Here is a 12351-nt window from a genome sequence, read left to right on the forward strand (position 1 = left end):
TTTTTACATAAATTCATATGATAGATTAAGTGTACCTTTTAAAGTTATAACGGGGCTAAATGCGGAGTAGTGCTATATAGTTTTTTTGCAACTTCAGCGTCATCGACACCGCATGCTGTGACAGTAAAAATATCATAATATGTGTGTCATCTCCGCACGTCTAGGGAATGCTTACTTTGAATCCCATTGAACGAAAAGGCATAATTGAACAAAAGGAAGCCCATGATTAGTTCTGGTCGCGTTGTCAACATTGAAGCCTTTTGTGATAAAATTGTTGTTTATATCTGATTTCGGAATGAACATTCAACGTCGTAGCCATTGCCACTTGACATTTATGGTGTTAATTTACATATGAACTTGTAATGTCCACAATTATTCTGTTAACCCTTTACCACTTAGATACTTATTTTTACTTATATGTAGTTCCTCAGAAAGTTATATTTAATTAAAGACCTTTCTTACTAGATTCAAGTTTTAAAGGCTTCGTGTCCATCCATTAGATGCTGATGAGCAGCAAACAGCATAAAACCTAAACCTAAAACCTAATTCTGGCTTTATGCTGTTTGCACAAAGCAGCATTCACTTTGCTTCTGAGTGGAAAAGGGTTAATGCATGCTTCGTTTTATAAACACAAAAGAGAGCATGTATGTGCTGATGCAATTACATTAATAATAGTTTTCATTGGTCCAAAACAATTGAGCTCGTGACAGGGATTAACAGACAAGTTGACCGCCGAGGTGATGCAGTTGTCGCGGCGAATTAAAGGTGTCTCGAACTCAGCGTTGGTTATCAGGACTTGCTCTCCACACTTGACTTGAATACTCTGAGATAGCATTTATTCAACAAATCGTTATAATATAATAGAACGACTGATGTGCAGCCGTCTGAAGGTAAACATTTGCATAGCTAGATGCGCACTGTATACGGAAAATAACTAACATGAACTCGGAAAGCTGATCAAATCAGCACATTTCATCAGTTTACATCATGTTGCAAAACCACATTGAAATACTGCGTAACTATTACTGCAACACTACATATGATCATACTGTGAGCAAACATCTAATAATAATTAATATATTTGTGTTTGATAAAGTGATATAGAAGTTATTTACGATCTTTTGATTCATTGTTTCTATTATATTGACGAATTGGCTCTTTGTATGCTTGCGCAGATTGAGTTCGCCTTTGGACCACATATTAGCATCCGTATGAACCTCGTTCTGTGAAAACGGGACCAGGTGCATGCGCGTAATGTTTTGTCTCATAAGCCTGTGCAGTCCGCACAGGCTAATGTAAGACGACACTTTCCGCGTTTATGATATTTAAAGAAAGTCCCTTCTTAGCGAAAATCTAGATTAGGTGGAAAATATCGTCCCTGATTAGCCTTCGCGGACTACACAGGATAATCTTTGACCACACTTTACGGACATGCATTTAGCCCTGTTTTACCAGAGCGAGACACAATTAAATGAAACCATTATACTTATGTACAGAACATCTGGACAGTATACTTCTGTAAATAAAATAAGATTGCAACCTAAAATGTGTCGTTGAACAATGAAATACAATTAGATTGTAGATGTTTCGGCGCTTTTATAAAATGTAATCACACATTTGTGCACTGGATTAAAAGACATACTCACTCTGTAATAATATAATGTTTGATACTTCATATTATAACAATAATTAAAGACGATTTTACTTCTACGACATATATTTATTCCATTTTTTAATTGTTACAAACTAATAACACATTTGTATACTAATCAATGTTCACATATAATACAGATGATGAGAAACATTCAAAGCTATTGCAACAGATACAGTAACGGGCAATGTGATCCGTCAGACATATGCTACTTTAACCCTTTGCATGCTGGGAAATTTGTCGTCTGCTAAAATGTCGTCTGCTGAATTTCTAAAATTAGCATTTTCTTCTATTTTTTTCAAAAAATACTATCAGAATAGCAAACAGTTTGGATCCTGATGAGACGCCACAGTCTGTGGCGTCTCATCTGAATCCAAACTGTTTGCAAAGTCCTTCAAAATTCGGTTCCAGCACTGAAAGGGTTAAGAACAGATTGACAATCGAGACAGTACGATATACAATGTTTAAACATGTCGGTGAACAAAAGTCAAATATTATAAACGAAATTAAATATACATTTAGCTATTAGCATTTAAGGAAAAAGTAAAATAGATAATCAAAAACATAGACATGTACATTAACATGAGAAAAGTATATTTCGTATATTAACACGAGGACAGTGTATTTCGTATATTAATATGAGAAAAGTGTATTTCGTATATTAACATAAGAAAAGTGTATTTCTTATACTAACATGAGAATGATGAGGAAATTGTATTTCGTATATTAACATCAGAAAAGTGTATTTCTTTGAAATGGCAAAAACACAACAATACAGATACACAAATAATAAATTAGATTTATAAGCATTTAACAATAGTTATGAAGGAACAAAACAACAACGAACAAACTATACATTAACATAACAAGCAATTTGTATTTCTTAAAGCACAATCTTGAAAATATTGATGATACGTTTCTGTAAAGAAGATTATTAAAGTTTTATGAATAGCCATATAGAAATACTGCGCTCCTCGGGCTTGTAATTTTGACAACGAGTTGCTTAAAGGAAAAATAAACAAAGATTGTTCAAATTATTCTTACGAACTTAAAATTCGGTAAAATCTTGCTATGGTCGGTAATTGGTCTTCAAGAAATGTCAGATTCGGATAGGGGCATACAAAAGGTCGTATAGTAGGACACTAACTGACACAAACAACTTCAATTTTGGCACTTTGTGATCAGTGCAGATGATGAGAAAACTATTTCAGGTTATACACCACAATGGTATGTCTTCTTATCCATAAGGCATTTGTCAGCGATCGCTGTCAATGAAGTAACAACGACTGTCAACGACGGGAGGGCATACACGATTTTTGTGGTTCGCGTTCAACCAGAGAAAGCTTGTTCCAGATAAGAAGCATCACTTACAATGTATTGATGACACAGGATTGAAGTCACTGTCATACACCACTAGACCACAAGGCACACACTGTTCATGTTAGCTGGCTGATTATACATAAAACACACGTCAGGTCAATGCCAGTGAAATCAAAGCACTGAAAGTACTGGTGGATTATTGACATGAAATCTCACAACGTGGCCCTGATTCAAAAGGAAACTAAGTTCATTTAGAAAAACATTCAAGTTTCTGAACCCTGTCTTCGCCACTGCGATGTTTAGTGTGTTACTAGTCTCGGACCAGCTTCAATAGGAAAGAGTTAAAGGGAAACATACAATCTAAAATATCGCCTGTGTGAATCGAGTATTGTACATTCGGATACTTTTTCTCGGTAACGGCTTTTATCGTTATATAGAGAATACTAGCAATGCGCATGTACTAACATTTTCACAACACCCAATCAAATTGCGTTGCGTTAACAGAGAGTTAGTTCTGCGGCGTAGACAGAAGTGCTCCGAAGTTTGCAGTAATATGCAAATTAGGCTGAAGATTGGCTACTGTGTATTATTGCCGCTTTGCGTCAATAATCCAAAAACGACAACTGTTAAAGAAACACGTGAAGAGTATTGTATTCAACATCAGTTTCGGTGACAAAAGAGCATGTATTAAGCTCCAGCAATTATTGTAAAAAAGCCAAGACAGTGTACGTTAACATTACATGTTTGCTGTTAACAATGTATATGTCACATAACGATAGGAAATTAGGTGAAATATTTGGGTTTTCTTTATGTAAGAAATATTGACAAGTTTATCAATGGCGAGTATACATGACAGTCACAAAGTGAAAGATTAAATATTTAGATCTGGTGTATGTTTAACAACAAAAGGGGATCGATGCTGCTGACACAAGGCTTGAGCTGTATTTGCATTTTTTATTTGTATCACAATGCTGATTAGCGTGTACATACTTGAATAATGACTTCTCCAGTCCTAGGTTGTAATTCAACCAACCAGCAATAAGCGCGCATAGAATCGACCAATCAAATATGTTATAGAAATTTTATTATTGTATGTTTATGTGTAGTTCGATAGAACGAGATGTTTGGTGTGGAAACGAGATTACACAGCGTTTAGACTTGGAGACGTACGGATCGAGAAAGATACGATCATGTAGTTATCAGACTGTATTTGTATAACTGAAAATATTAAGTATGTTAGCCATTAAATTGGACAAGAAACTGATATATGGTGTTGTTGAATATTTTATCACACATTATGCATAGAAATTAACATAAATAGAAAGGGACGGACTTGTCTCATGCGCGATACATTAAAATGGTAGTTAATGCAAATCCCGTCATCATGACAATATGCGCATGACGAGAAATCGAATGATAGGCTACACACCAACAATTTAAGAGTGATGAACACTGTTAGTAACTGTATGTCAACCATGAATGATGAACGATTACGTGACATATACAAGCTGCTCAGTTGGCCGTGCAGGGTAAAGAAACAAAGCAAAGTATTTACCATCCAATTCTGAGACGTTGAATTAAGGAGAACAAAGAGTTTTCCTTGTGTGTGTTATGTATTGATTTACTCTATTGTTTAGTGGATTTGAGATGAGTCTTAATTATTATTATATACTTATTATTTCTATTATTGTCATGTAATGTAGATTCATTATATGACCTGAGCAAACTAGAAATAAACTTATGTTTTACTGCGAAATCCGTTAACTTCCTTCATGGTAAGATTTTGTACGCATTGTAATAAAACGAGAGTAAAGTCGCTAGAGTTGCAGTTAACGGCGGCATGGCTGCTTATCCATGGGACATGTGTCTCATCACTGTCAGAGAAGTAACTGCTTACCCATGGGACATGTGTATGATCATACCCAGTGAAGAAGCAGCAACTGTTTATGAATGTAAAGAACACGAGAAGTAAAATGCATCCAAAAACAGGCACTTATATTAAATTAAATTTAAAGATTATTATAAGGCCTTCAACTGGCTACATATATAGAATAACAAATCATGGAAGTGTTTATGAACTTGACATATTTGCTGTTAAAAACGTATCCAAGCTACCGGATGTAAGGGTACAGTTCACATAATATTTGACAGTGCAGGGAAACGATTCCAAAGAAAGTATCACCCAGCAGATTTCGAGACGTAGGGTTCACAATAAAAAAAAACTACAATACGATACAAAAACAATTATAATGAGGTTTCGCTGAACGAGTCATATGCCAGTTTGGTTATTACCTAATTTGTTCTGAATAAAGAATGAAGAAAACGGTGGTACTTCTCAAATCGACTTTACAGTACAGCCCATTCCATAATATTAAGTTAAAGTGTTATATAATTAGCTAGAAACCTAAATTTTACTTAAGATTTAACGGGCGAATAAACGAACAATAATACTATTTATCCGACATATGTATGAGAAATAAATGATTAAAATAAATAAATAAACCGTACACATTTTCTTGCAAGGTCAGATTGTTGTCGAACTGTGGTATATAAGAAGGTGATAACCGACGGTAATGTCCTTTCTATCAACAAGACATTTGGCAAAGATCTAAGTCAGTAAGGTCACTGCTACTGTCAATGATTTGAAGGCACAAACGATTGATTTCTTTCGCATTCAACCAGAGTCAGCTTGTGAAAGGCAGGAAGCATCAGTTACAACGGAATGATGACGCAGGACTGTATTATTTTTAGAATACACCAATATACCACACAGTACTTAATTCTTATGTCAGCTGAAACCGTATAATCATTTAGATTGGAAGCAGTGACATGGCGGCATGGCTGCTTATCCATGGGGCATGTGTCACATCACTATCAGGGAAGTAACTGCAATTGAGAACGAATGTGAAGAACACGAAAAGTGTAGTGCAATTGAAAGGCAGGTAATTGGCGAAACATTGGAGGATGCAGTTTTGATATGCAATGGCAGGTACTTATTCACGGCGATATGACTGCTTACCCAAAAGACATAAGCCAGAGCACTATCGATTAAGTAAGTGCAAATGCGAATGTTTGTAAACCACACGAACTGTATATTGTTTTCAACAACATTAAAATCAAAACCCATATCAGTGTCCATTGACATTACATATTTGATGTTTACAACCTTACCAAACTTCACGGATTCGACACAGCGCTCTAGGACCGAGCAGGGGAATGGACAGTCGATTGTGTGACGTAGGGAAACCCAAAATAAAAGCAATCGAAACAGACAAAGTTGTCAATTTTCCTATACGAGGCCTATATAATTACATAATATATTCTAAATATAGAATGAAGAAACAAAAGTTCGACTCAAAAGTGCAGAACACCGAGATTATTATTTACAGTAGAGAGTTTTATTTAAATAGAATTCTAATAGTTACTTTAGCGTCAACGGACCGATACATTAACAATAATATTTGCATGACTAAGAGAAATAAGAAATATATATTTTGCTTCCAAACCATATACATGTACGTATATATCTTCTTGTGTAGTCAGAATGTCATCGTATAGTAATAACAAGAGGGTGTTGATGATGGACAAACAATGTCACGTAATAAATGGAGTGTATTTTCTGAGCCATAAGACATTTTACATAATTTTCTGTCAGTGAAGTAACAGCGACTGTAAATGACTGTAAAGCATATTTGTTTCGCTTTCAACCAGAGCCAGCCTGTTCCAGGTAGGAAGTATGAGTAACAATGATTGTAAATTATCACTCATATATATGTACCGTTTCTGTAATAATTGATTTACCTCTTTATTCATCTACATGGATTCAAGATAAATCTAAATTATAATTATGTTATTTTGTTCTTATCATAATTATAATTATAATAATAAATATTATTTTTATTTAATACTATCGGTTGTATTCATATCGCTGTAAAGTGAAACTGCTGGATATGAAAAAGGCAGGTGCATACTCACGACGTTATGACTGCTAATCCATGGGACATGTGTCTGATCACTTTCAGTGAAGGAACTGCAACTGTCAATGATCGTAAGGAACACGACAAAGGGTATATTTGCTTTCAACCAGAGACAGCTTGTTCCAGGAAGGAAACATCAGTTACAATCATTAAAATTAAATGCAAAAGCAGTTTGAATAAACATTTGACCTCGAATGTTTACGTTTCAATTGGTAATTTTACTATCGTACAATCTTGTATTATTATAATAATAATTATTATTATTATTATTAATATTATTATTTCTATTATTATTTTTTATTAGAAGTAGTAGTAGTATTAGTTTTGATTATAATAATAATATTATTATTTTCATCATGATAATTAGATCTATTATTGCTATTTTAACAATAACACTGTATATTTTCGTATCCAAAATATATGTACTTTTCACTTAAGCAAACTAGGAATACACGCATGTGTTGCTTCCAAATCACAGGCCTACGTTTTTTCTTGTATGTTAAGATATTATTCGAATATTGGTAAAAGAAAAAAAGCGAATAGGTCGATATGTGATAGCAGGTACCTTCACGAGACTGAATGAATGCTTATTCATGGGCATTGCGTCAGAGCACTTATAACATAGTACACCCTACTGAAATGCGTTTGCCTGTTTAACAGAAGTGTACATTTTCTACATGTTAGAAAAGACCAAAATTCAGAAATTAATTAGATATTGATAAAGACTGATTTTCTTAATAGTTCAGACTTTGTAATGACGAAGCTCTTTATCAACATATTTAATGGAAGTTGATAGTTACAAATGTCTTGTATGAAAAATACGGGATCTTGTATTAGAGAGAGTCGAGTTTGGTTAGACGTCACGACTGGACGGAGGGGCTCGGCTCATACTAGTAGATACCTTACAATGCGTGTTAATATACGATCACTTGAACAATAAATAATGTGTTAACTATGAATTGGGTCGTTTTTCTGTCGACTATGTGACGGATGAAAATATTTGGTGCCGTTCGCAGGATTATAACATGAAACCGTCGGAGACTGGTGATGCTCCTTAATGTTTTTTGTCACAATATTGCACTAAATATTCAGATTAAAGGAAACGTCTTGAGGGCACAGTAGTTTGGGGGGGGGGGGGGACAATAATTTTGTTTTAGAAAATTTGAAAGGGCCATAACTCTGTGAAAAATCACCCGACCAGAACCCGTTGATAATAGGCACATCTCCTCTTGGTAGTTAAGATTCCCATAAATTTTTATTGAATTCCGGTCATAAGTTGCTGATAAATAGCCCGGACAAGAATTGCACTATATGTACAGTTAATGGAAAATGTCAAAGGGCCATAACTCTGTGAAAAATCATCCGACCAGAACCCGCTGATAATATGCACATCTACTCTTGGTAGTGAAGCTTCCCATGATGTTTCATTGAATTCCGGTAATTAGTTGCTGAGAAATAGCCCGGGCGAAAATTGTGCACGGACGGACGGACACACGGACGGACGGACAGACGAAGCGGCGACTATATGCTCACACCCAAAATAAATTTTGGAGGATCATAAAAAAATGTAAAACGAGAATTTACAGAAACAGGAAACACTTTCAGACTAAGTATAAAACAATATGGCGGTAGGGAAATAACAAAAGCGCTTCCTGAAATATTCAAATATTGCCAAGAACAACTAAAAATGTAAGAAACGAAATGATGCGGTGTCGCCCCAAGAGGCGGATGACAATGTTGTCATTGAAGAAGGTCGCTCTCCTTAAACGCCCAGAGTGTCATGGTTTAGAACCTGAAGAACTATTGTATATGTTTGTATACAAGTGTTTAGATATAGAAACTTTAGTATTGATATTTGTAGTCCTGTTTATCATCCTAAAGATGTTAGATAGGTGAAGATTATTATTGTTTGTTTATCACATTGTAAAAAATCCATCTGTCTATTCTCATATTAGCAGTTGGTGAAGATGTACAAACGGATTTTGAAAATTAAGTCCAGCTATCTATTCTCAAAATAATAGTTGGTGAAGATGTTTTTATAAAGAAAGAAGTTCATTTGTTTCCAGATGTTACATTAATGTGAATACATGTAACACAATAGACATGTAACAGTCTACGAGATACCGGATTGCACCAGGCTACACAATGTTAAATTAATGTATATAACCGTCAACGATTCGTCGGATTGCACCGGAGTGGGTGACAGGCGAGACACGATTGTGGATTGTTGTTGAATATTTCATCACACATTATGCATAGACATTAACATAAATGGAAAGGGACGGACTTGTCCCATGCGCGATACATTAAAATGGTAGTTAATGCAAATCCCGTCATCATGACAATATGCGCATGTCGAGAAATCGAATGATAGGCTACACACCAACAATTTAAGAGTGATGAACACTGTTAGTAACTGTATGTCAACCATGAATGATGAACAATTACGTGACATATACAAGCTGCTTGGTTGGCCGTGCAGGGTAAAGAAACAAAGCAAAGTATTTACCATCCAATTCTGAGACGTTGGATTAAGAAGAAAAAAGACTTTTCCTTGTGTGTGTTATGTATTGATTTACTATATTGTTAAGCGGATTTGAGATGAGTCTTAATTATTATTATATACTTATTATTTCTATTATTGTCATGTAATGTAGATTCATTATATGACCTGAGCAAACTAGAAATAAACTTATGTTTTACTGCGAAATCCGTTATCTTCCTTCATGGTAAGATTTTGTACGCATTGTAATAAAACGAGAGTAAAGTCGCTATAGTTGCAGTTAACGGCGGCATGGCTGCTTATCCATGGGACATGTGTATGATAACCGTCAGTGAAGTAACTGCTTATCCATGGGACATGTGTCTCATCACTGTCAGTGAAGTAACTGCTTACCCATGGGACATGTGTATGATCATACCCAGTGAAGAAGCAGCAACTGTTTATGAATGTAAAGAACACGACAAGTAAAATGCATTCAAAACAGGCACTTATATTAAATTAAATTGAAAGATTATTCTGAGGCCTTCAACTGGCTACATATACAGAATAAAAAATCATGGAAGTGTTTATGAACATGAGATATTTGCTGTTAGAAATGTATCCAAGCTACCGGATGTAAGGGTACAGTTCACATAAGATTTGACAGTGCAGGGAAACGATTACCAAGAAAGTATCCCCCAGCAGATTTCGAGACGTAGGGTTAACAATAAAAAAACTACAATACGATACAAAAACAAATATAATGAGGTTTCGCTGAACGAGTCATATGCCAGTTTGGTCATAACCTAATTTGTTCTGAATATAGAATGAAGAAAACGGTGGTACTTCTCAAATCGACTTTACAGTACAGCCCATTCCATAATATTAAGTTAAAGTTTTATATAATTAGCTAGAAACCTAAATTTTACTTAAGATTTTACGGGCGAATAAACGAACAATAATAATATTTATCCGACATATGTATGAGAAATAAATGATTAAAATAAATAAATAAACCGTACACATTTTCTTGCAAGGTCAGATTGTTGTCGAACTGTGGTAAATGAGAAGGTGATAACCGATGGTAATGTCCTTTTTATCAACAAGACATTTGGCAAAGATCTAAATCAGTAAGGTAACTGCTAACTGTCAATGAATTGAAGGAACAAACGATTGATTTGTTTCGCATTCAACCAGAGACAGCTTGTGAAAGGCAGGAAGCATCAGTTACAACGAAATGATGACGCAGGACTGTATTATCTTTAGAATACACCAATATATCACACAGTACTTATGTCAGCTGAAACCGTATAATCATTTAGATTTGAAGCAGTGGCATGGCCGCATGGCTGCTTATCCATGGGACATGTATCAGATCACTATCAGTGAAGTAACTGCAACTGAGAACGAATGTGAAGAACACGAAAAGTGTAGTGCAATTGAAAGGCAGGTAATTGGCGAAACATTGGAGGATGCAGTTTTGATATGCAATGGCAGGTACTTATTCACATCGATATGACTGCTTACCCAAAAGACATAAGCCAGAGCACTATCGATTAAGTAAGTGCAAATGCGAATGTTTGTAAACCACACGAACTGTATATTGTATTCAACAACATTAAAATCAAAACCCATATCAGTGTCCATTAACATTACATATTTGATGTTTACAACATTACCAAACTTCACGGATTCGACACAGCGCTCTAGGACCGAGCAGGGGAATGAACAATCGATTGTGTGACGTAATGAAACACAAAATACAAGCAATCGAAACAGACAAAGTTGTCAATTTTCCTATACGAGGCCTATATAATTACATTATATATTCTAAATATAGAATGAAGAAACAAAAGTTCGACTCAAAAGTGCAGCATAGCGAGATTAATATTTACTGTAGAGAGTTTTATTTAAATAGAACCCTAATAGTTACTTAAGCGTCAACGCACCGATACATTAACAATAATATTTGCATGACTAAGAGAAATAAGAAATATATGTTTTGCTTCCAAACCATATACATGTACGTATATATCTTCTTGTGTAGTCAGAATGTCATCGTATAGTGATAACAAGAGGGTTTAGATGATGGACAAACAATGTCACGTAATAAGTGGAGTGTATTTTTTGAGCCATAAGACATTTGACATAATTTTCTGTCAGCGAAGTAACAGCGACTGTAAATGACTGTAAGGCATATTTGTTTCGCTTTCAACCAGAGCCAGCCTGTTCCAGGTAAGAAGCATCAGTTACAATGACTATAAATTATCACTTATATATTTGTACCGTTTCTGTAATAATTGATTTACCTTTTTATTTATCTACATGGCTTCAAGATAAATCTAAATTATAATTATGTTGTTTTGTTCATATCATAATTACAATTATAATAATAAATATTATTTTTAATTAGCACTATCGATTGTATTCATATCGCTGTAAAGTGAAACTGCTGGATATGAAAAAGGCAGGTGCATACTCACGATGTTATGACTGCTAATCCATGGGACATGTGTCTGATTACTTTCAGTGAAGGAACTGCAACTGTCAATGATCGTAAGGAACACGACAAAGGATATATTTGCTTTCAACCAGAGACAGCTTGTTCCAGGAAAGAAACATCAGTTACAATCATTAAAATTAAATGCACAAGCAGTTTGAAGAAACATTTGACCTCGAATGTTTACGTTTCAATTGATAATTTTACTATCGTACAATCTTATTATTATTATTATTATTATTATTATTATTATTATTATTATTTCTATTATTATTTTTTATTAGAAGTAGTAGTAGTATTAGTTTTGATTATAATAAAAATATTATTATTTTCATCATGATAATTAGATCTATTATTGCTATTTTAACAATAACACTGTATATTTTCGTATCCAAAATATATGTACTTTTCACTTAAGCAA

The 12351-nt window shown here is 34.6% G+C and overlaps 1 long non-coding RNA gene across 1 annotated transcript; it reads right to left on the minus strand.

Annotated features, from left to right (window-relative positions):
- Window positions 1-1699: 1699 nt before the first annotated feature.
- On the minus strand, window positions 1700-12145 carry LOC127834617 (uncharacterized). Its single transcript, XR_008028027.1, has 2 exons — window positions 12105-12145; window positions 1700-7137 (listed from the first exon to the last, which is right to left on the minus strand). It is a non-coding gene; the product is annotated as an uncharacterized LOC127834617 (long non-coding RNA).
- Between the last annotated feature and the right edge of the window lie 206 nt (window positions 12146-12351).

The sequence above is a fragment of the Dreissena polymorpha genome, chromosome 6 (assembly GCF_020536995.1).
Source record: "Dreissena polymorpha isolate Duluth1 chromosome 6, UMN_Dpol_1.0, whole genome shotgun sequence".
NCBI lineage: Eukaryota > Metazoa > Mollusca > Bivalvia > Myida > Dreissenidae > Dreissena > Dreissena polymorpha.